The sequence below is a fragment of the Lissotriton vulgaris genome, chromosome 8 (assembly GCF_964263255.1).
Source record: "Lissotriton vulgaris chromosome 8, aLisVul1.2, whole genome shotgun sequence".
Taxonomy (NCBI): domain Eukaryota; kingdom Metazoa; phylum Chordata; class Amphibia; order Caudata; family Salamandridae; genus Lissotriton; species Lissotriton vulgaris.
The window spans coordinates 488221802-488248237 of record NC_141696.1 but is presented as its reverse complement, the minus strand read 5'-3'; positions in this window follow the sequence as shown (position 1 = coordinate 488248237).

Sequence of the window (26436 nt, the reverse complement as noted above, 5' to 3'; positions counted from 1 at the left end):
CGAACATTAAATGCCTCCAAATGGTATTTAATTAACTTCCCGGGGTGAAGAAACCCTTTTTGAGAACTCGGAGTGAGTAAATTGGCCATTTTCATGCACTTTTAACCATTCCATAAATCTTGTGTTTAGGGCCTCTGGAAGCATGAAAATCACTTTAAACATGCTAATTTTAGCTCTAACACTGATGATCCACCTACAAATGTGAACTGACGTTCAAAAATAAAACATTTGAAACGGACCATTTTCCACATTTCTGAAGCATGACGTAATGGGGGGTGTTATCTCTTTTGTCGAAAATCAGCTGTTTTTGCTTGAACATTAAATGCCTCCAAATAGTATTTAATTCACTTCCCGAGCCCCTGGAAGCATGAAAATCACTTTAAACATGCTAATTTTAGCTCTAACACTGATGATCCACCTACAAATGTGAACTGACGTTCAAAAATAAAACATTTGAAAACGGACCATTTTCCACATTTCTGAAGCATGACGTAATGGGGGGGGTGTTATCTCTTTTGTCAAAAATCAGCCGTTTTTGCTTGAACATTAAATGCCTCCAAATGGTATTTAATTAACTTCCCGGGGTGAAGAAACCCTTTTTGAGAACTAAGAGTGAGTAAATTGGCCATGTTCATGCACTTTTAACCAATTCCATAAATCTTGTGTTTAGGCCCCCTGGAAGCATGAAAATCACTTTAAACATGCTAATTTTAGCTCTAACACTGATGATCCACCGACAAATGTGAACTGACGTTCAAAAATAAAACATTTGAAAACGGACCATTTTCCACATTTCTGAAGCATGACGTAATGGGGGGGGGTGTTATCTCTTTTGTCGAAAATCAGCCGTTTTTGCTTGAACATTAAATGCCTCCAAATAGTATTTAATTCACTTCCCGAGCCCCTGGAAGCATGAAAATCACTTTAAACATGCTAATTTTAGCTCTAACACTGATGATCCACCTACAAATGTGAACTGACGTTCAAAAATAAAACATTTGAAAACGGACCATTTTCCACATTTCTGAAGCATGACGTAATGGGGGGGTGTTATCTCTTTTGTCGAAAATCAGCCGTTTTTGCTCGAACATTAAATGAATCCAAATGGTATTTAATTAACTTCCCGGGGTGAAGAAACCCTTTTTGAGAACTCGGAGTGAGTAAATTGGCCATTTTCATGCACTTTTAACCATTCCATAAATCTTGTGTTTAGGGCCTCTGGAAGCATGAAAATCACTTTAAACATGCTAATTTTAGCTCTAACACTGATGCTCCACCTACAAATGTGAACTGACGTTCAAAAATAAAACATTTGAAAACGGACCATTTTCCACATTTCTGAAGCATGACGTAATGGGGGGTGTTATCTCTTTTGTCGAAAATGAGCCGGTTTTGCTCGAACATTAAATGCCTCCAAATGGTATTTAATTAACTTCCCGGGGTGAAGAAACCCTTTTTGAGAACTCAGAGTGCGTAAATTGGCCATTTTCATGCACTTTTAACCAATTCCATAAATCTTGCGTTTAGGGCCCCTGGAAGCATGAAAATCACTTTAAACATGCTAATTTTAGCTCTAACACTGATGATCCACCTACAAATGTGAACTGACGTTCAAAAATAAAACATTTGAAAACGGACCATTTTCCACATTTCTGAAGCATAACGTAATGGGGGGGTGTTATCTCTTTTGTCGAAAATCAGCCGTTTTTGCTTGAACATTAAATGCCTCCAAATAGTATTTAATTCACTTCCCGAGCCCCTGAAAGCATGAAAATCACTTTAAACATGCGAATTTTAGCTCTAACACTGATGATCCACCTACAAATGTGAACTGACGTTCAAAAATAAAACATTTGAAAACGGACCATTTTCCACATTTCTGAAGCATGACGTAATGGGGGGGTGTTATCTCTTTTGTCGAAAATCAGCTGTTTTTGCTTGAACATTAAATGCCTCCAAATAGTATTTAATTCACTTCCCGAGCACCTGGAAGCATGAAAATCACTTTAAACATGCTAATTTTAGCTCTAACACTGATGATCCACCTACAAATGTGAACTGACGTTCAAAAATAAAACATTTGAAAACGGACCATTTTCCACATTTCTGAAGCATGACGTAATGGGGGGGTGTTATCTCTTTTGTCAAAAATCAGCCGTTTTTGCTTGAACATTAAATGCCTCCAAATGGTATTTAATTAACTTCCCGGGGTGAAGAAACCCTTTTTGAGAACTCAGAGTGAGTAAATTGGCCATTTTCATGCACTTTTAACCATTCCATAAATCTTGTGTTTAGGGCCCCTGGAAGCATGAAAATCACTTTAAACATGCTAATTTTAGCTCTAACACTGATGATCCACCTACAAATGTGAACTGACGTTCAAAAATAAAACATTTGAAAACGGACCATTTTCCACATTTCTGAAGCATGACGTAATGGGGGGGTGTTATCTCTTTTGTCGAAAATCAGCTGTTTTTGCTCGAACATTAAATGCCTCCAAATGGTATTTAATTAACTTCCCGGGGTGAAGAAACCCTTTTTGAGAACTGGGAGTGAGTAAATTGGCCATTTTCATGCACTTTTAACCATTCCATAAATCTTGTGTTTAGGGAATCTGGAAGTATGAAAATCACTTTAAACATGCTAATTTTGGCTCTAACACTGACGATCCACCTACAAATGTGAACTGACGTTCAAAAATAAAACATTTGAAAACGGACCATTTTCCACATTTCTGAAGCATGACGTAATGGGGGGGTGTTATCTCTTTTGTCGAAAATCAGCCGTTTTTGCTCGAACATTAAATGCCTCCAAATAGTATTTAATTCACTTCCCGAGCACCTGGAAGCATGAAAATCACTTTAAACATGCTAATTTTAGCTCTAACACTGATGATCCACCTACAAATGTGAACTGACGTTCAAAAATAAAACATTTGAAAACGGACCATTTTCCACATTTCTGAAGCATGACGTAATGGGGGGGTGTTATCTCTTTTGTCGAAAATCAGCCGTTTTTGCTCGAACATTAAATGCCTCCAAATGGTATTTAATTAACTTCCCGGGGTGAAGAAACCCTTTTTGAGAACTCAGAGTGAGTAAATTGGCCATTTTCATGCACTTTTAACCATTCCATAAATCTTGTGTTTAGGGCCCCTGGAAGCATGAAAATCACTTTAAACATGCTAATTTTAGCTCTAACACTGATGATCCACCTACAAATGTGAACTGACGTTCAAAAATAAAGCATTTGAAAACGGACCATTTTCCACATTTCTGAAGCATGACGTAATGGGGGGGTGTTATCTCTTTTGTCGAAAATCAGCTGATTTTGCTTGAACATTAAATGCCTCCAAATAGTATTTAATTCACTTCCCGAGCCCCTGGAAGCATGAAAATCACTTTAAACATGCTAATTTTAGCTCTAACACTGATGATCCACCTACAAATGTGAACTGACGTTCAAAAATAAAACATTTGAAAACGGACCATTTTCCACATTTCTGAAGCATGACGTAATGGGGGGGTGTTATCTCTTTTGTCAAAAATCAGCCGTTTTTGCTTGAACATTAAATGCCTTCAAATGGTATTTAATTAACTTCCCGGGGTGAAGAAACCCTTTTTGAGAACTCAGAGTGAGTAAATTGGCCATTTTCATGCACTTTTAACCATTCCATAAATCTTGTGTTTAGGGCCCCTGGAAGCATGAAAATCACTTTAAACATGCTAATTTTAGCTCTAACACTGATGATCCACCTACAAATGTGAACTGACGTTCAAAAATAAAACATTTGAAAACGGACCATTTTCCACATTTTTGAAGCATGACGTAATGGGGGGGTGTTACCGCTTTTGTCGAAAATCAGCCGTTTTTGCTCGAACATTAAATGCCTCCAAATGGTATTTAATTAACTTCCCGGGGTGAAGAAACCCTTTTTGAGAACTTAGAGTGAGTAAATTGGCCATTTTCATGCACTTTTAACCATTCCATAAATCTTGTGTTTAGGGCCCCTAGAAGCATGAAAATCACTTTAAACATGCTAATTTTAGCTCTAACACTGATGATCCACCTACAAATGTGAACTGACGTTCAAAAATAAAACATTTGAAAACGGACCATTTTCCACATTTCTGAAGCATGACGTAATGGGGGGGTGTTATCTCTTTTGTCGAAAATCAGCCGTTTTTGCTTGAACATTAAATGCCTCCAAATGGTATTTAATTAACTTCCCGGGGTGAAGAAACCCTTTTTGAGAACTCAGAGTGAGTAAATTGGCCATTTTCATGCACTAATAACCATTCCATAAATCTTGTGTTTAGGGCCCCTGGAAGCATGAAAATCACTTTAAACATGCTAATTTTAGCTCTAACACTGATGATCCACCTACAAATGTGAACTGACGTTCAAAAATAAAACATTTGAAAATGGACCATTTTCCACATTTCTGAAGCATGACGTAATGGGGGGGTGTTATCTCTTTTGTCGAAAATCAGCCGTTTTTGCTCGAACATTAAATGCCTCCAAATGGTATTTAATTACCTTCCCGGGGTGAAGAAACCCTTTTTGAGAACTCGGAGTGAGTAAATTGGCCATTTTCATGCACTTTTAACCATTCCATAAATCTTGTGTTTAGGGCCTCTGGAAGCAAGAAAATCACTTTAAACATGCTAATTTTAGCTCTAACACTGATGATCCACCTACAAATGTGAACTGACGTTCAAACATAAAACATTTGAAAACGGACCATTTTCCACATTTCTGAAGCATGACGTAATGGGGGGGTGTTATCTCTTTTGTAGAAAATCAGCTGTTTTTGCTCGAACATTAAATGCCTCCAAATGGTATTTAATTAACTTCCCGGGGTGAAGAAACCCTTTTTGAGAACTCGGAGTGAGTAAATTGGCCATTTTCATGCACTTTTAACCATTCCATAAATCTTGTGTTTAGGGCCTCTGGAAGCATGAAAATCACTTTAAACCTGCTAATTTTAGCTCTAACACTGATGATCCACCTACAAATGTGAACTGACGTTCAAAAATAAAACATTTGAAACGGACCATTTTCCACATTTCTGAAGCATGACGTAATGGGGGGTGTTATCTCTTTTGTCGAAAATCAGCTGTTTTTGCTTGAACATTAAATGCCTCCAAATAGTATTTAATTCACTTCCCGAGCCCCTGGAAGCATGAAAATCACTTTAAACATGCTAATTTTAGCTCTAACACTGATGATCCACCTACAAATGTGAACTGACGTTCAAAAATAAAACATTTGAAAACGGACCATTTTCCACATTTCTGAAGCATGACGTAATGGGGGGGGTGTTATCTCTTTTGTCAAAAATCAGCCGTTTTTGCTTGAACATTAAATGCCTCCAAATGGTATTTAATTAACTTCCCGGGGTGAAGAAACCCTTTTTGAGAACTAAGAGTGAGTAAATTGGCCATGTTCATGCACTTTTAACCAATTCCATAAATCTTGTGTTTAGGCCCCCTGGAAGCATGAAAATCACTTTAAACATGCTAATTTTAGCTCTAACACTGATGATCCACCGACAAATGTGAACTGACGTTCAAAAATAAAACATTTGAAAACGGACCATTTTCCACATTTCTGAAGCATGACGTAATGGGGGGGGGTGTTATCTCTTTTGTCGAAAATCAGCCGTTTTTGCTTGAACATTAAATGCCTCCAAATAGTATTTAATTCACTTCCCGAGCCCCTGGAAGCATGAAAATCACTTTAAACATGCTAATTTTAGCTCTAACACTGATGATCCACCTACAAATGTGAACTGACGTTCAAAAATAAAACATTTGAAAACGGACCATTTTCCACATTTCTGAAGCATGACGTAATGGGGGGGTGTTATCTCTTTTGTCGAAAATCAGCCGTTTTTGCTCGAACATTAAATGCCTCCAAATGGTATTTAATTAACTTCCCGGGGTGAAGAAACCCTTTTTGAGAACTCAGAGTGCGTAAATTGGCCATTTTCATGCACTTTTAACCAATTCCATAAATCTTGCGTTTAGGGCCCCTGGAAGCATGAAAATCACTTTAAACATGCTAATTTTAGCTCTAACACTGATGATCCACCTACAAATGTGAACTGACGTTCAAAAATAAAACATTTGAAAACGGACCATTTTCCACATTTCTGAAGCATAACGTAATGGGGGGGTGTTATCTCTTTTGTCGAAAATCAGCCGTTTTTGCTTGAACATTAAATGCCTCCAAATAGTATTTAATTCACTTCCCGAGCCCCTGAAAGCATGAAAATCACTTTAAACATGCAAATTTTAGCTCTAACACTGATGATCCACCTACAAATGTGAACTGACGTTCAAAAATAAAACATTTGAAAACGGACCATTTTCCACATTTCTGAAGCATGACGTAATGGGGGGGTGTTATCTCTTTTGTCGAAAATCAGCTGTTTTTGCTTGAACATTAAATGCCTCCAAATAGTATTTAATTCACTTCCCGAGCACCTGGAAGCATGAAAATCACTTTAAACATGCTAATTTTAGCTCTAACACTGATGATCCACCTACAAATGTGAACTGACGTTCAAAAATAAAACATTTGAAAACGGACCATTTTCCACATTTCTGAAGCATGACGTAATGGGGGGGTGTTATCTCTTTTGTCAAAAATCAGCCGTTTTTGCTTGAACATTAAATGCCTCCAAATGGTATTTAATTAACTTCCCGGGGTGAAGAAACCCTTTTTGAGAACTCAGAGTGAGTAAATTGGCCATTTTCATGCACTTTTAACCATTCCATAAATCTTGTGTTTAGGGCCCCTGGAAGCATGAAAATCACTTTAAACATGCTAATTTTAGCTCTAACACTGATGATCCACCTACAAATGTGAACTGACGTTCAAAAATAAAACATTTGAAAACGGACCATTTTCCACATTTCTGAAGCATGACGTAATGGGGGGGTGTTATCTCTTTTGTCGAAAATCAGCTGTTTTTGCTCGAACATTAAATGCCTCCAAATGGTATTTAATTAACTTCCCGGGGTGAAGAAACCCTTTTTGAGAACTGGGAGTGAGTAAATTGGCCATTTTCATGCACTTTTAACCATTCCATAAATCTTGTGTTTAGGGAATCTGGAAGTATGAAAATCACTTTAAACATGCTAATTTTAGCTCTAACACTGACGATCCACCTACAAATGTGAACTGACGTTCAAAAATAAAACATTTGAAAACGGACCATTTTCCACATTTCTGAAGCATGACGTAATGGGGGGGTGTTATCTCTTTTGTCGAAAATCAGCCGTTTTTGCTCGAACATTAAATGCCTCCAAATAGTATTTAATTCACTTCCCGAGCACCTGGAAGCATGAAAATCACTTTAAACATGCTAATTTTAGCTCTAACACTGATGATCCACCTACAAATGTGAACTGACGTTCAAAAATAAAACATTTGAAAACGGACCATTTTCCACATTTCTGAAGCATGACGTAATGGGGGGGTGTTATCTCTTTTGTCGAAAATCAGCCGTTTTTGCTCGAACATTAAATGCCTCCAAATGGTATTTAATTAACTTCCCGGGGTGAAGAAACCCTTTTTGAGAACTCAGAGTGAGTAAATTGGCCATTTTCATGCACTTTTAACCATTCCATAAATCTTGTGTTTAGGGCCCCTGGAAGCATGAAAATCACTTTAAACATGCTAATTTTAGCTCTAACACTGATGATCCACCTACAAATGTGAACTGACGTTCAAAAATAAAGCATTTGAAAACGGACCATTTTCCACATTTCTGAAGCATGACGTAATGGGGGGGTGTTATCTCTTTTGTCGAAAATCAGCTGATTTTGCTTGAACATTAAATGCCTCCAAATAGTATTTAATTCACTTCCCGAGCCCCTGGAAGCATGAAAATCACTTTAAACATGCTAATTTTAGCTCTAACACTGATGATCCACCTACAAATGTGAACTGACGTTCAAAAATAAAACATTTGAAAACGGACCATTTTCCACATTTCTGAAGCATGACGTAATGGGGGGGTGTTATCTCTTTTGTCAAAAATCAGCCGTTTTTGCTTGAACATTAAATGCCTTCAAATGGTATTTAATTAACTTCCCGGGGTGAAGAAACCCTTTTTGAGAACTCAGAGTGAGTAAATTGGCCATTTTCATGCACTTTTAACCATTCCATAAATCTTGTGTTTAGGGCCCCTGGAAGCATGAAAATCACTTTAAACATGCTAATTTTAGCTCTAACACTGATGATCCACCTACAAATGTGAACTGACGTTCAAAAATAAAACATTTGAAAACGGACCATTTTCCACATTTTTGAAGCATGACGTAATGGGGGGGTGTTACCGCTTTTGTCGAAAATCAGCCGTTTTTGCTCGAACATTAAATGCCTCCAAATGGTATTTAATTAACTTCCCGGGGTGAAGAAACCCTTTTTGAGAACTTAGAGTGAGTAAATTGGCCATTTTCATGCACTTTTAACCATTCCATAAATCTTGTGTTTAGGGCCCCTAGAAGCATGAAAATCACTTTAAACATGCTAATTTTAGCTCTAACACTGATGATCCACCTACAAATGTGAACTGACGTTCAAAAATAAAACATTTGAAAACGGACCATTTTCCACATTTCTGAAGCATGACGTAATGGGGGGGTGTTATCTCTTTTGTCGAAAATCAGCCGTTTTTGCTTGAACATTAAATGCCTCCAAATGGTATTTAATTAACTTCCCGGGGTGAAGAAACCCTTTTTGAGAACTCAGAGTGAGTAAATTGGCCATTTTCATGCACTAATAACCATTCCATAAATCTTGTGTTTAGGGCCCCTGGAAGCATGAAAATCACTTTAAACATGCTAATTTTAGCTCTAACACTGATGATCCACCTACAAATGTGAACTGACGTTCAAAAATAAAACATTTGAAAATGGACCATTTTCCACATTTCTGAAGCATGACGTAATGGGGGGGTGTTATCTCTTTTGTCGAAAATCAGCCGTTTTTGCTCGAACATTAAATGCCTCCAAATGGTATTTAATTACCTTCCCGGGGTGAAGAAACCCTTTTTGAGAACTCGGAGTGAGTAAATTGGCCATTTTCATGCACTTTTAACCATTCCATAAATCTTGTGTTTAGGGCCTCTGGAAGCAAGAAAATCACTTTAAACATGCTAATTTTAGCTCTAACACTGATGATCCACCTACAAATGTGAACTGACGTTCAAACATAAAACATTTGAAAACGGACCATTTTCCACATTTCTGAAGCATGACGTAATGGGGGGGTGTTATCTCTTTTGTAGAAAATCAGCTGTTTTTGCTCGAACATTAAATGCCTCCAAATGGTATTTAATTAACTTCCCGGGGTGAAGAAACCCTTTTTGAGAACTCGGAGTGAGTAAATTGGCCATTTTCATGCACTTTTAACCATTCCATAAATCTTGTGTTTAGGGCCTCTGGAAGCATGAAAATCACTTTAAACCTGCTAATTTTAGCTCTAACACTGATGATCCACCTACAAATGTGAACTGACGTTCAAAAATAAAACATTTGAAACGGACCATTTTCCACATTTCTGAAGCATGACGTAATGGGGGGTGTTATCTCTTTTGTCGAAAATCAGCTGTTTTTGCTTGAACATTAAATGCCTCCAAATAGTATTTAATTCACTTCCCGAGCCCCTGGAAGCATGAAAATCACTTTAAACATGCTAATTTTAGCTCTAACACTGATGATCCACCTACAAATGTGAACTGACGTTCAAAAATAAAACATTTGAAAACGGACCATTTTCCACATTTCTGAAGCATGAAATAATGGGGGGGTGTTATCTCTTTTGTCGAAAATCAGCCGTTTTTGCTCGAACATTAAAGGCCTCCAAATGGTATTTAATTAACTTCCCGGGGTGAAGAAACCCTTTTTGAGAACTCAGAGTGAGTAAATTGGCCATTTTCATGCACTTTTAACCATTCCATAAATCTTGTGTTTAGGGCCTCTGGAAGCATGAAAATCACTTTAAACATGCTAATTTTAGCTCTAACACTGATGATCCACCTACAAATGTGAACTGACGTTCAAAAATAAAACATTTGAAAACGGACCATTTTCCACATTTCTGAAGCATGACGTAATGGGGGGTGTTATCTCTTTTGTCGAAAATGAGCCGGTTTTGCTCGAACATTAAATGCCTCCAAATGGTATTTAATTAACTTCCCGGGGTGAAGAAACCCTTTTTGAGAACTCAGAGTGAGTAAATTGGCCATTTTCATGCACTTTTAACCTTTCCATAAATCTTGTGTTTAGGGCCCCTGGAAGCATGAAAATCACTTTAAACATGCTAATTTTAGCTCTAACACTGATGATCCACCTACAACTGTGAACTGACGTTCAAAAATAAAACATTTGAAAACGGACCATTTTCCACATTTCTGAAGCATGACGTAATGGGGGGGTGTTATCTCTTTTGTCGAAAATCAGCTGTTTTTGCTTGAACATTAAATGCCTCCAAATAGTATTTAATTCACTTCCCGAGCCCCTGGAAGCATGAAAATCACTTTAAACATGCTAATTTTAGCTCTAACACTGATGATCCACCTACAAATGTGAACTGACGTTCAAAAATAAAACATTTGAAAACGGACCATTTTCCACATTTCTGAAGCATGACGTAATGGGGGGGTGTTATCTCTTTTGTCAAAAATCAGCCGTTTTTGCTTGAACATTAAATGCCTCCAAATGGTATTTAATTAACTTCCCGGGGTGAAGAAACCCTTTTTGAGAACTCAGAGTGAGTAAATTGGCCATTTTCATGCACTTTTAACCATTCCATAAATCTTGTGTTTAGGGCCCCTGGAAGCATGAAAATCACTTTAAACATGCTAATTTTAGCTCTAACACTGATGATCCACCTACAAATGTGAACTGACGTTCAAAAATAAAACATTTGAAAACGGACCATTTTCCACATTTCTGAAGCATGACGTAATGGGGGGGGTGTTATCTCTTTTGTAGAAAATCAGCTATTTTTGCTCGAACATTAAATGCCTCCAAATGGTATTTAATTAACTTCCCGGGGTGAAGAAACCCTTTTTGAGAACTCGGAGTGAGTAAATTGGCCATTTTCATGCACTTTTAACCATTCCATAAATCTTGTGTTTAGGGCCTCTGGAAGCATGAAAATCACTTTAAACATGCTAATTTTAGCTCTAACACTGATGATCCACCTACAAATGTGAACTGACGTTCAAAAATAAAACATTTGAAAACGGACCATTTTCCACATTTCTGAAGCATGACGTAATGGGGGGGTGTTATCTCTTTTGTCGAAAATCAGCTGTTTTTGCTTGAACATTAAATGCCTCCAAATAGTATTTAATTCACTTCCCGAGCCCCTGGAAGCATGAAAATCACTTTAAACATGCTAATTTTAGCTCTAACACTGATGATCCACCTCCAAATGTGAACTGACGTTCAAAAATAAAACATTTGAAAACGGACCATTTTCCACATTTCTGAAGCATGACGTAATGGGGGGGTGTTATCTCTTTTGTCAAAAATCAGCCGTTTTCGCTTGAACATTAAATGCCTCCAAATGGTATTTAATTAACTTCCCGGGGTGAAGAAACCCTTTTTGAGAACTCAGAGTGAGTGAATTGGCCATTTTCATGCACTTTTAACCAATTCCATAAATCTTGTGTTTAGGGCCCCTGGAAGCATGAAAATTACTTTAAACATGCTAATTTTAGCTCTAACACTGATGATCCACCTACAAATGTGAACTGACGTTCAAAAATAAAACATTTGAAAACGGACCATTTTCCACATTTCTGAAGCATGACGTAATGGGGGGGTGTTATCTCTTTTGTCGAAAATCAGCCGTTTTTGCTTGAACATTAAATGCCTCCAAATAGTATTTAATTCACTTCCCGAGCCCCTGAAAGCATGAAAATCACTTTAAACATGCAAATTTTAGCTCTAACACTGATGATCCACCTACAAATGTGAACTGACGTTCAAAAATAAAACATTTGAAAACGGACCATTTTCCACATTTCTGAAGCATGACGTAATGGGGGGGTGTTATCTCTTTTGTCGAAAATCAGCTGTTTTTGCTTGAACATTAAATGCCTCCAAATAGTATTTAATTCACTTCCCGAGCCCCTGGAAGCATGAAAATCACTTTAAACATGCTAATTTTAGCTCTAACACTGATGATCCACCTCCAAATGTGAACTGACGTTCAAAAATAAAACATTTGAAAACGGACCATTTTCCACATTTCTGAAGCATGACGTAATGGGGGGGTGTTATCTCTTTTGTCAAAAATCAGCCGTTTTCGCTTGAACATTAAATGCCTCCAAATGGTATTTAATTAACTTCCCGGGGTGAAGAAACCCTTTTTGAGAACTCAGAGTGAGTGAATTGGCCATTTTCATGCACTTTTAACCAATTCCATAAATCTTGTGTTTAGGGCCCCTGGAAGCATGAAAATTACTTTAAACATGCTAATTTTAGCTCTAACACTGATGATCCACCTACAAATGTGAACTGACGTTCAAAAATAAAACATTTGAAAACGGACCATTTTCCACATTTCTGAAGCATGACGTAATGGGGGGGTGTTATCTCTTTTGTCGAAAATCAGCCGTTTTTGCTTGAACATTAAATGCCTCCAAATAGTATTTAATTCACTTCCCGAGCCCCTGAAAGCATGAAAATCACTTTAAACATGCAAATTTTAGCTCTAACACTGATGATCCACCTACAAATGTGAACTGACGTTCAAAAATAAAACATTTGAAAACGGACCATTTTCCACATTTCTGAAGCATGACGTAATGGGGGGGTGTTATCTCTTTTGTCGAAAATCAGCTGTTTTTGCTTGAACATTAAATGCCTCCAAATAGTATTTAATTCACTTCCCGAGCCCCTGGAAGCATGAAAATCACTTTAAACATGCTAATTTTAGCTCTAACACTGATGATCCACCTACAAATGTGAACTGACGTTCAAAAATAAAACATTTGAAAACGGACCATTTTCCACATTTCTGAAGCATGACGTAATGGGGGGGTGTTATCTCTTTTGTCAAAAATCAGCCGTTTTTGCTTGAACATTAAATGCCTCCAAATGGTATTTAATTAACTTCCCGGGGTGAAGAAACCCTTTTTGAGAACTCAGAGTGAGTAAATTGGCCATTTTCATGCACTTTTAACCATTCCATAAATCTTGTGTTTAGGGCCCCTGGAAGCATGAAAATCACTTTAAACATGCTAATTTTAGCTCTAACACTGATGATCCACCTACAAATGTGAACTGACGTTCAAAAATAAAACATTTGAAAACGGACCATTTTCCACATTTCTGAAGCATGACGTAATGGGGGGGTGTTATCTCTTTTGTCGAAAATCAGCTGTTTTTGCTCGAACATTAAATGCCTCCAAATGGTATTTAATTAACTTCCCGGGGTGAAGAAACCCTTTTTGAGAACTGGGAGTGAGTAAATTGGCCATTTTCATGCACTTTTAACCATTCCATAAATCTTGTGTTTAGGGCCTCTGGAAGCATGAAAATCACTTTAAACATGCTAATTTTAGCTCTAACACTGATGATCCACCTACAAATGTGAACTGACGTTCAAAAATAAAACATTTGAAAACGGACCATTTTCCACATTTCTGAAGCATGACGTAATGGGGGGGTGTTATCTCTTTTGTCGAAAATCAGCCGTTTTTGCTCGAACATTAAATGCCTCCAAATGGTATTTAATTAACTTCCCGGGGTGAAGAAACCCTTTTTGAGAACTCAGAGTGAGTAAATTGGCCATTTTCATGCACTTTTAACCATTCCATAAATCTTGTGTTTAGGGCCCCTGGAAGCATGAAAATCACTTTAAACATGCTAATTTTAGCTCTAACACTGATGATCCACCTACAAATGTGAACTGACGTTCAAAAATAAAACATTTGAAAACAGACCATTTTCCACATTTCTGAAGCATGACGTAATGGGGGGGTGTTATCTCTTTTGTCGAAAATCAGCTGATTTTGCTTGAACATTAAATGCCTCCAAATAGTATTTAATTCACTTCCCGAGCCCCTGGAAGCATGAAAATCACTTTAAACATGCTAATTTTAGCTCTAACACTGATGATCCACCTACAAATGTGAACTGACGTTCAAAAATAAAACATTTGAAAACGGACCATTTTCCACATTTCTGAAGCATGACGTAATGGGGGGGTGTTATCTCTTTTGTCAAAAAGTCAGCCGTTTTTGCTTGAACATTAAATGCCTTCAAATGGTATTTAATTAACTTCCCGGGGTGAAGAAACCCTTTTTGAGAACTCAGAGTGAGTAAATTGGCCATTTTCATGCACTTTTAACCATTCCATAAATCTTGTGTTTAGGGCCCCTGGAAGCATGAAAATCACTTTAAACATGCTAATTTTAGCTCTAACACTGATGATCCACCTACAAATGTGAACTGACGTTCAAAAATAAAACATTTGAAAACGGACCATTTTCCACATTTTTGAAGCATGACGTAATGGGGGGGTGTTATCGCTTTTGTCGAAAATCAGCCGTTTTTGCTCGAACATTAAATGCCTCCAAATGGTATTTAATTAACTTCCCGGGGTGAAGAAACCCTTTTTGAGAACTTAGAGTGAGTAAATTGGCCATTTTCATGCACTTTTAACCATTCCATAAATCTTGTGTTTAGGGCCCCTAGAAGCATGAAAATCACTTTAAACATGCTAATTTTAGCTCTAACACTGATGATCCACCTACAAATGTGAACTGACGTTCAAAAATAAAACATTTGAAAACGGACCATTTTCCACATTTCTGAAGCATGACGTAATGGGGGGGGGGTTATCTCTTTTGTAGAAAATCAGCTATTTTTGCTTGAACATTAAATGCCTCCAAATGGTATTTAATTAACTTCCCGGGGTGAAGAAACCCTTTTTGAGAACTCGGAGTGAGTAAATTGGCCATTTTCATGCACTTTTAACCATTCCATAAATCTTGTGTTTAGGGCCTCTGGAAGCATGAAAATCACTTTAAACATGCTAATTTTAGCTCTAACACTGATGATCCACCTACAAATGTGAACTGACGTTCAAAAATAAAACATTTGAAAACGGACCATTTTCCACATTTCTGAAGCATGACGTAATGGGGGGTGTTATCTCTTTTGTCGAAAATCAGCTGTTTTTGCTTGAACATTAAATGCCTCCAAATAGTATTTAATTCACTTCCCGAGCCCCTGGAAGCATGAAAATCACTTTAAACATGCTAATTTTAGCTCTAACACTGATGATCCACCTACAAATGTGAACTGACGTTCAAAAATAAAACATTTGAAAACGGACCATTTTCCACATTTCTGAAGCATGACGTAATGGGGGGGTGTTATCTCTTTTGTCAAAAATCAGCCGTTTTCGCTTGAACATTAAATGCCTCCAAATGGTATTTAATTAACTTCCCGGGGTGAAGAAACCCTTTTTGAGAACTCAGAGTGAGTAAATTGGCCATTTTCATGCACTTTTAACCAATTCCATAAATCTTGTGTTTAGGGCCCCTGGAAGCATGAAAATTACTTTAAACATGCTAATTTTAGCTCTAACACTGATGATCCACCTACAAATGTGAACTGACGTTCAAAAATAAAACATTTGAAAACGGACCATTTTCCACATTTCTGAAGCATGACGTAATGGGGGGGTGTTATCTCTTTTGTCGAAAATCAGCCGTTTTTGCTTGAACAATAAATGCCTCCAAATAGTATTTAATTCACTTCCCGAGCCCCTGAAAGCATGAAAATCACTTTAAACATGCGAATTTTAGCTCTAACACTGATGATCCACCTACAAATGTGAACTGACGTTCAAAAATAAAACATTTGAAAATGGACCATTTTCCACATTTCTGAAGCATGACGTAATGGGGGGGTGTTATCTCTTTTGTCGAAAATCAGCTGTTTTTGCTTGAACATTAAATGCCTCCAAATAGTATTTAATTCACTTCCCGAGCCCCTGGAAGCATGAAAATCACTTTAAACATGCTAATTTTAGCTCTAACACTGATGATCCACCTACAAATGTGAACTGACGTTCAAAAATAAAACATTTGAAAACGGACCATTTTCCACATTTCTGAAGCATGACGTAATGGGGGGGTGTTATCTCTTTTGTCAAAAATCAGCTGTTTTTGCTTGAACATTAAATGCCTCCAAATGGTATTTAATTAACTTCCCGGGGTGAAGAAACCCTTTTTGAGAACTCAGAGTGAGTAAATTGGCCATTTTCATGCACTTTTAACCATTCCATAAATCTTGTGTTTAGGGCCCCTGGAAGCATGAAAATCACTTTAAACATGCTAATTTTAGCTCTAACACTGATGATCCACCTACAAATGTGAACTGACGTTCAAAAATAAAACATTTGAAAACGGACCATTTTCCACATTTCTGAAGCATGACGTAATGGGGGGGTGTTATCTCTTTTGTCGAAAATCAGCTGTTTTTGCTCGAACATTAAATGCCTCCAAATGGTATTTAATTAACTTCCCGGGGTGAAGAAACCCTTTTTGAGAACTGGGAGTGAGTAAATTGGCCATTTTCATGCACTTTTAACCATTCCATAAATCTTGTGTTTAGGGCCTCTGGAAGCATGAAAATCACTTTAAACATGCTAATTTTAGCTCTAACACTGACGATCCACCTACAAATGTGAACTGACGTTCAAAAATAAAACATTTGAAAACGGACCATTTTCCACATTTCTGAAGCATGAAGTAATGGGGGGGTGTTATCTCTTTTGTCGAAAATCAGCCGTTTTTGCTCGAACATTAAATGCCTCCAAATAGTATTTAATTCACTTCCCGAGCACCTGGAAGCATGAAAATCACTTTAAACATGCTAATTTTAGCTCTAACACTGATGATCCACCTACAAATGTGAACTGACGTTCAAAAATAAAACATTTGAAAACGGACCATTTTCCACATTTCTGAAGCATGACGTAATGGGGGGGGTGTTATCTCTTTTGTCGAAAATCAGCCGTTTTTGCTCGAACATTAAATGCCTCCAAATGGTATTTAATTAACTTCCCGGGGTGAAGAAACCCTTTTTGAGAACTCAGAGTGAGTAAATTGGCCATTTTCATGCACTTTTAACCATTCCATAAATCTTGTGTTTAGGGCCCCTGGAAGCATGAAAATCACTTTAAACATGCTAATTTTAGCTCTAACACTGATGATCCACCTACAAATGTGAACTGACGTTCAAAAATAAAACATTTGAAAACAGACCATTTTCCACATTTCTGAAGCATGACGTAATGGGGGGGTGTTATCTCTTTTGTCGAAAATCAGCTGATTTTGCTTGAACATTAAATGCCTCCAAATAGTATTTAATTCACTTCCCGAGCCCCTGGAAGCATGAAAATCACTTTAAACATGCTAATTTTAGCTCTAACACTGATGATCCACCTACAAATGTGAACTGACGTTCAAAAATAAAACATTTGAAAACGGACCATTTTCCACATTTCTGAAGCATGACGTAATGGGGGGGTGTTATCTCTTTTGTCAAAAAGTCAGCCGTTTTTGCTTGAACATTAAATGCCTTCAAATGGTATTTAATTAACTTCCAGGGGTGAAGAAACCCTTTTTGAGAACTCAGAGTGAGTAAATTGGCCATTTTCATGCACTTTTAACCATTCCATAAATCTTGTGTTTAGGGCCCCTGGAAGCATGAAAATCACTTTAAACATGCTAATTTTAGCTCTAACACTGATGATCCACCTACAAATGTGAACTGACGTTCAAAAATAAAACATTTGAAAACGGACCATTTTCCACATTTTTGAAGCATGACGTAATGGGGGGGTGTTATCGCTTTTGTCGAAAATCAGCCGTTTTTGCTCGAACATTAAATGCCTCCAAATGGTATTTAATTAACTTCCCGGGGTGAAGAAACCCTTTTTGAGAACTTAGAGTGAGTAAATTGGCCATTTTCATGCACTTTTAACCATTCCATAAATCTTGTGTTTAGGGCCCCTAGAAGCATGAAAATCACTTTAAACATGCTAATTTTAGCTCTAACACTGATGATCCACCTACAAATGTGAACTGACGTTCAAAAATAAAACATTTGAAAACGGACCATTTTCCACATTTCTGAAGCATGACGTAATGGGGGGGGTGTTATCTCTTTTGTAGAAAATCAGCTATTTTTGCTTGAACATTAAATGCCTCCAAATGGTATTTAATTAACTTCCCGGGGTGAAGAAACCCTTTTTGAGAACTCGGAGTGAGTAAATTGGCCATTTTCATGCACTTTTAACCATTCCATAAATCTTGTGTTTAGGGCCTCTGGAAGCATGAAAATCACTTTAAACATGCTAATTTTAGCTCTAACACTGATGATCCACCTACAAATGTGAACTGACGTTCAAAAATAAAACATTTGAAAACGGACCATTTTCCACATTTCTGAAGCATGACGTAATGGGGGGTGTTATCTCTTTTGTCGAAAATCAGCTGTTTTTGCTTGAACATTAAATGCCTCCAAATAGTATTTAATTCACTTCCCGAGCCCCTGGAAGCATGAAAATCACTTTAAACATGCTAATTTTAGCTCTAACACTGATGATCCACCTACAAATGTGAACTGACGTTCAAAAATAAAACATTTGAAAACGGACCATTTTCCACATTTCTGAAGCATGACGTAATGGGGGGGTGTTATCTCTTTTGTCAAAAATCAGCCGTTTTCGCTTGAACATTAAATGCCTCCAAATGGTATTTAATTAACTTCCCGGGGTGAAGAAACCCTTTTTGAGAACTCAGAGTGAGTAAATTGGCCATTTTCATGCACTTTTAACCAATTCCATAAATCTTGTGTTTAGGGCCCCTGGAAGCATGAAAATTACTTTAAACATGCTAATTTTAGCTCTAACACTGATGATCCACCTACAAATGTGAACTGACGTTCAAAAATAAAACATTTGAAAACGGACCATTTTCCACATTTCTGAAGCATGACGTAATGGGGGGGTGTTATCTCTTTTGTCGAAAATCAGCCGTTTTTGCTTGAACAATAAATGCCTCCAAATAGTATTTAATTCACTTCCCGAGCCCCTGAAAGCATGAAAATCACTTTAAACATGCGAATTTTAGCTCTAACACTGATGATCCACCTACAAATGTGAACTGACGTTCAAAAATAAAACATTTGAAAATGGACCATTTTCCACATTTCTGAAGCATGACGTAATGGGGGGGTGTTATCTCTTTTGTCGAAAATCAGCTGTTTTTGCTTGAACATTAAATGCCTCCAAATAGTATTTAATTCACTTCCCGAGCCCCTGGAAGCATGAAAATCACTTTAAACATGCTAATTTTAGCTCTAACACTGATGATCCACCTACAAATGTGAACTGACGTTCAAAAATAAAACATTTGAAAACGGACCATTTTCCACATTTCTGAAGCATGACGTAATGGGGGGGTGTTATCTCTTTTGTCAAAAATCAGCTGTTTTTGCTTGAACATTAAATGCCTCCAAATGGTATTTAATTAACTTCCCGGGGTGAAGAAACCCTTTTTGAGAACTCAGAGTGAGTAAATTGGCCATTTTCATGCACTTTTAACCATTCCATAAATCTTGTGTTTAGGGCCCCTGGAAGCATGAAAATCACTTTAAACATGCTAATTTTAGCTCTAACACTGATGATCCACCTACAAATGTGAACTGACGTTCAAAAATAAAACATTTGAAAACGGACCATTTTCCACATTTCTGAAGCATGACGTAATGGGGGGGTGTTATCTCTTTTGTCGAAAATCAGCTGTTTTTGCTCGAACATTAAATGCCTCCAAATGGTATTTAATTAACTTCCCGGGGTGAAGAAACCCTTTTTGAGAACTGGGAGTGAGTAAATTGACCATTTTCATGCACTTTTAACCATTCCATAAATCTTGTGTTTAGGGCCCCTGGAAGCATGAAAATCACTTTAAACATGCTAATTTTAGCTCTAACACTGATGATCCACCTACAAATGTGAACTGACGTTCAAAAATAAAACATTTGAAAACGGACCATTTTCCACATTTCTGAAGCATGACGTAATGGGGGGGTGTTATCTCTTTTGTCGAAAATCAGCTGTTTTTGCTCGAACATTAAATGCCTCCAAATGGTATTTAATTAACTTCCCGGGGTGAAGAAACCCTTTTTGAGAACTGGGAGTGAGTAAATTGACCATTTTCATGCACTTTTAACCATTCCATAAATCTTGTGTTTAGGGCCTCTGGAAGCATGAAAATCACTTTAAACATGCTAATTTTAGCTCTAACACTGATGATCCACCTACAAATGTGAACTGACGTTCAAAAATAAAACATTTGAAAACAGACCATTTTCCACATTTCTGAAGCATGACGTAATGGGGGGGTGTTATCTCTTTTGTCGAAAATCAGCTGATTTTGCTTGAACATTAAATGCCTCCAAATAGTATTTAATTCACTTCCCGAGCCCCTGGAAGCATGAAAATCACTTTAAACATGCTAATTTTAGCTCTAACACTGATGATCCACCTACAAATGTGAACTGACGTTCAAAAATAAAACATTTGAAAACGGACCATTTTCCACATTTCTGAAGCATGACGTAATGGGGGGGTGTTATCTCTTTTGTCAAAAAGTCAGCCGTTTTTGCTTGAACATTAAATGCCTTCAAATGGTATTTAATTAACTTCCCGGGGTGAAGAAACCCTTTTTGAGAACTCAGAGTGAGTAAATTGGCCATTTTCATGCACTTTTAACCATTCCATAAATCTTGTGTTTAGGGCCCCTGGAAGCATGAAAATCACTTTAAACATGCTAATTTTAGCTCTAACACTGATGATCCACCTACAAATGTGAACTGACGTTCAAAAATAAAACATTTGAAAACGGACCATTTTCCACATTTTTGAAGCATGACGTAATGGGGGGGGTGTTATCGCTTTTGTCGAAAATCAGCCGTTTTTGCTCGAACATTAAATGCCTCCAAATGGTATTTAATTAACTTCCCGGGGTGAAGAAACCCTTTTTGAAAACTTAGAGTGAGTAAATTGGCCATTTTCATGCACTTTTAACCATTCCATAAATCTTGTGTTTAGGGCCCCTAGAAGCATGAAAATCACTTTAAACATGCTAATTTTAGCTCTAACACTGATGATCCACCTACAAATGTGAACTGACGTTCAAAAATAAAACATTTGAAAACGGACCATTTTCCACATTTCTGAAGCATGACGTAATGGGGGGTGTTATCTCTTTTGTCGAAAATCAGCCGTTTTTGCTTGAACATTAAATGCCTCCAAATAGTATTTAATTCACTTCCCGAGCCCCTGGAAGCATGAAAATCACTTCAAACATGCTAATTTTAGCTCTAACACTGATGATCCACCTACAAATGTGAACTGCTGTTCAAAAATAAAACATTTGACAAACGGACCATTTTCCACATTTCTGAAGCATGACGTAATGGGGGGTGTTATCTCTTTTGTCGAAAATCAGCCGTTTTTGCTCGTACATTAAATGCCTCCAAATGGTATTTAATTACCTTCCCGGGGTGAAGAAACCCTTTTTGAGAACTCGGAGTGAGTAAATTGGCCATTTTCATGCACTTTTAACCATTCCATAAATCTTGTGTTTAGGGCCTCTGGAAGCATGAAAATCACTTTAAACATGCTAATTTTAGCTCTAACACTGATGATCCACCTACAAATGTGAACTGACGTTCAAAAATAAAACATTTGAAAACGGACCATTTTCCACATTTCTGAAGCATGACGTAATGGGGGGTGTTATCTCTTTTGTCGAAAATGAGCCGGTTTTGCTCGAACATTAAATGCCTCCAAATGGTATTTAATTAACTTCCCGGGGTGAAGAAACCCTTTTTGAGAACTCAGAGTGAGTAAATTGGCCATTTTCATGCACTTTTAACCTTTCCATAAATCTTGTGTTTAGGGCCCCTGGAAGCATGAAAATCACTTTAAACATGCTAATTTTAGCTCTAACACTGATGATCCACCTACAACTGTGAACTGACGTTCAAAAAAAAAACATTTGAAAACGGACCATTTTCCACATTTCTGAAGCATGACGTAATGGGGGGGTGTTATCTCTTTTGTCGAAAATCAGCTGTTTTTGCTTGAACATTAAATGCCTCCAAATAGTATTTAATTCACATCCCGAGCCCCTGGAAGCATGAAAATCACTTTAAACATGCTAATTTTAGCTCTAACACTGATGATCCACCTACAAATGTGAACTGACGTTCAAAAATAAAACATTTGAAAACCGACCATTTTCCACATTTCTGAAGCATGACGTAATGGGGGGGTGTTATCTCTTTTGTCAAAAATCAGCCGTTTTTGCTTGAACATTAAATGCCTCCAAATGGTATTTAATTAACTTCCCGGGGTGAAGAAACCCTTTTTGAGAACTCAGAGTGAGTAAATTGGCCATTTTCATGCACTTTTAACCATTCCATAAATCTTGTGTTTAGGGCCCCTGGAAGCATGAAAATCACTTTAAACATGCTAATTTTAGCTCTAACACTGATGATCCACCTACAAATGTGAACTGACGTTCAAAAATAAAACATTTGAAAACGGACCATTTTCCACATTTCTGAAGCATGACGTAATGGGGGGGGTGTTATCTCTTTTGTAGAAAATCAGCTATTTTTGCTCGAACATTAAATGCCTCCAAATGGTATTTAATTAACTTCCCGGGGTGAAGAAACCCTTTTTGAGAACTCAGAGTGAGTAAATTGGCCATTTTCATGCACTTTTAACCATTCCATAAATCTTGTGTTTAGGGCCCCTGGAAGCATGAAAATCACTTTAAACATGCTAATTTTAGCTCTAACACTGATGATCCACCTACAAATGTGAACTGACGTTCAAAAATAAAACATTTGAAAACGGACCATTTTCCACATTTTTGAAGCATGACGTAATGGGGGGGTGTTATCGCTTTTGTCGAAAATCAGCCGTTTTTGCTCGAACATTAAATGCCTCCAAATGGTATTTAATTAACTTCCCGGGGTGAAGAAACCCTTTTTGAGAACTTAGAGTGAGTAAATTGGCCATTTTCATGCACTTTTAACCATTCCATAAATCTTGTGTTTAGGGCCCCTAGAAGCATGAAAATCACTTTAAACATGCTAATTTTAGCTCTAACACTGATGATCCACCTACAAATGTGAACTGACGTTCAAAAATAAAACATTTGAAAACGGACCATTTTCCACATTTCTGAAGCATGACGTAATGGGGGGGTGTTATCTCTTTTGTCGAAAATCAGCCGTTTTTGCTTGAACATTAAATGCCTCCAAATAGTATTTAATTCACTTCCCGAGCCCCTGGAAGCATGAAAATCACTTCAAACATGCTAATTTTAGCTCTAACACTGATGATCCACCTACAAATGTGAACTGCTGTTCAAAAATAAAACATTTGACAAACGGACCATTTTCCACATTTCTGAAGCATGACGTAATGGGGGGGTGTTATCTCTTTTGTCGAAAATCAGCCGTTTTTGCTCGTACATTAAATGCCTCCAAATGGTATTTAATTACCTTCCCGGGGTGAAGAAACCCTTTTTGAGAACTCGGAGTGAGTAAATTGGCCATTTTCATGCACTTTTAACCATTCCATAAATCTTGTGTTTAGGGCCTCTGGAAGCATGAAAATCACTTTAAACATGCTAATTTTAGCTCTAACACTGATGATCCACCTACAAATGTGAACTGACGTTCAAAAATAAAACATTTGAAAACGGACCATTTTCCACATTTCTGAAGCATGACGTAATGGGGGGTGTTATCTCTTTTGTCGAAAATGAGCCGGTTTTGCTCGAACATTAAATGCCTCCAAATGGTATTTAATTAACTTCCCGGGGTGAAGAAACCCTTTTTGAGAACTCAGAGTGAGTAAATTGGCCATTTTCATGCACTTTTAACCTTTCCATAAATCTTGTGTTTAGGGCCCCTGGAAGCATGAAAATCACTTTAAACATGCTAATTTTAGCTCTAACACTGATGATCCACCTACAACTGTGAACTGACGTTCAAAAATAAAACATTTGAAAACGGACCATTTTCCACATTTCTGAAGCATGACGTAATGGGGGGGTGTTATCTCTTTTGTCGAAAATCAGCTGTTTTTGCTTGAACATTAAATGCCTCCAAATAGTATTTAATTCACATCCCGAGCCCCTGGAAGCATGAAAATCACTTTAAACATGCTAATTTTAGCTCTAACACTGATGATCCACCTACAAATGTGAACTGACGTTCAAAAATAAAACATTTGAAAACCGACCATTTTCCACATTTCTGAAGCATGACGTAATGGGGGGGTGTTATCTCTTTTGTCAAAAATCAGCCGTTTTTGCTTGAACATTAAATGCCTCCAAATGGTATTTAATTAACTTCCCGGGGTGAAGAAACCCTTTTTGAGAACTCAGAGTGAGTAAATTGGCCATTTTCATGCACTTTTAACCATTCCATAAATCTTGTGTTTAGGGCCCCTGGAAGCATGAAAATCACTTTAAACATGCTAATTTTAGCTCTAACACTGATGATCCACCTACAAATGTGAACTGACGTTCAAAAATAAAACATTTGAAAACGGACCATTTTCCACATTTCTGAAGCATGACGTAATGGGGGGGGTGTTATCTCTTTTGTAGAAAATCAGCTATTTTTGCTCGAACATTAAATGCCTCCAAATGGTATTTAATTAACTTCCCGGGGTGAAGAAACCCTTTTTGAGAACTCGGAGTGAGTAAATTGGCCATTTTCATGCACTTTTAACCATTCCATAAATCTTGTGTTTAGGGCCTCTGGAAGCATGAAAATCACTTTAAACATGCTAATTTTAGCTCTAACACTGATGATCCACCTACAAATGTGAACTGACGTTCAAAAATAAAACATTTGAAAACGGACCATTTTCCACATTTTTGAAGCATGACGTAATGGGGGGGTGTTATCGCTTTTGTCGAAAATCAGCCGTTTTTGCTCGAACATTAAATGCCTCCAAATGGTATTTAATTAACTTCCCGGGGTGAAGAAACCCTTTTTGAAAACTTAGAGTGAGTAAATTGGCCATTTTCATGCACTTTTAACCATTCCATAAATCTTGTGTTTAGGGCCCCTAGAAGCATGAAAATCACTTTAAACATGCTAATTTTAGCTCTAACACTGATGATCCACCTACAAATGTGAACTGACGTTCAAAAATAAAACATTTGAAAACGGACCATTTTCCACATTTCTGAAGCATGACGTAATGGGGGGGTGTTATCTCTTTTGTCGAAAATCAGCCGTTTTTGCTTGAACATTAAATGCCTCCAAATAGTATTTAATTCACTTCCCGAGCCCCTGGAAGCATGAAAATCACTTCAAACATGCTAATTTTAGCTCTAACACTGATGATCCACCTACAAATGTGAACTGCTGTTCAAAAATAAAACATTTGACAAACGGACCATTTTCCACATTTCTGAAGCATGACGTAATGGGGGGTGTTATCTCTTTTGTCGAAAATCAGCCGTTTTTGCTCGTACATTAAATGCCTCCAAATGGTATTTAATTACCTTCCCGGGGTGAAGAAACCCTTTTTGAGAACTCGGAGTGAGTAAATTGGCCATTTTCATGCACTTTTAACCATTCCATAAATCTTGTGTTTAGGGCCTCTGGAAGCATGAAAATCACTTTAAACATGCTAATTTTAGCTCTAACACTGATGATCCACCTACAAATGTGAACTGACGTTCAAAAATAAAACATTTGAAAACGGACCATTTTCCACATTTCTGAAGCATGACGTAATGGGGGGTGTTATCTCTTTTGTCGAAAATGAGCCGGTTTTGCTCGAACATTAAATGCCTCCAAATGGTATTTAATTAACTTCCCGGGGTGAAGAAACCCTTTTTGAGAACTCAGAGTGAGTAAATTGGCCATTTTCATGCACTTTTAACCTTTCCATAAATCTTGTGTTTAGGGCCCCTGGAAGCATGAAAATCACTTTAAACATGCTAATTTTAGCTCTAACACTGATGATCCACCTACAACTGTGAACTGACGTTCAAAAATAAAACATTTGAAAACGGACCATTTTCCACATTTCTGAAGCATGACGTAATGGGGGGGTGTTATCTCTTTTGTCGAAAATCAGCTGTTTTTGCTTGAACATTAAATGCCTCCAAATAGTATTTAATTCACATCCCGAGCCCCTGGAAGCATGAAAATCACTTTAAACATGCTAATTTTAGCTCTAACACTGATGATCCACCTACAAATGTGAACTGACGTTCAAAAATAAAACATTTGAAAACCGACCATTTTCCACATTTCTGAAGCATGACGT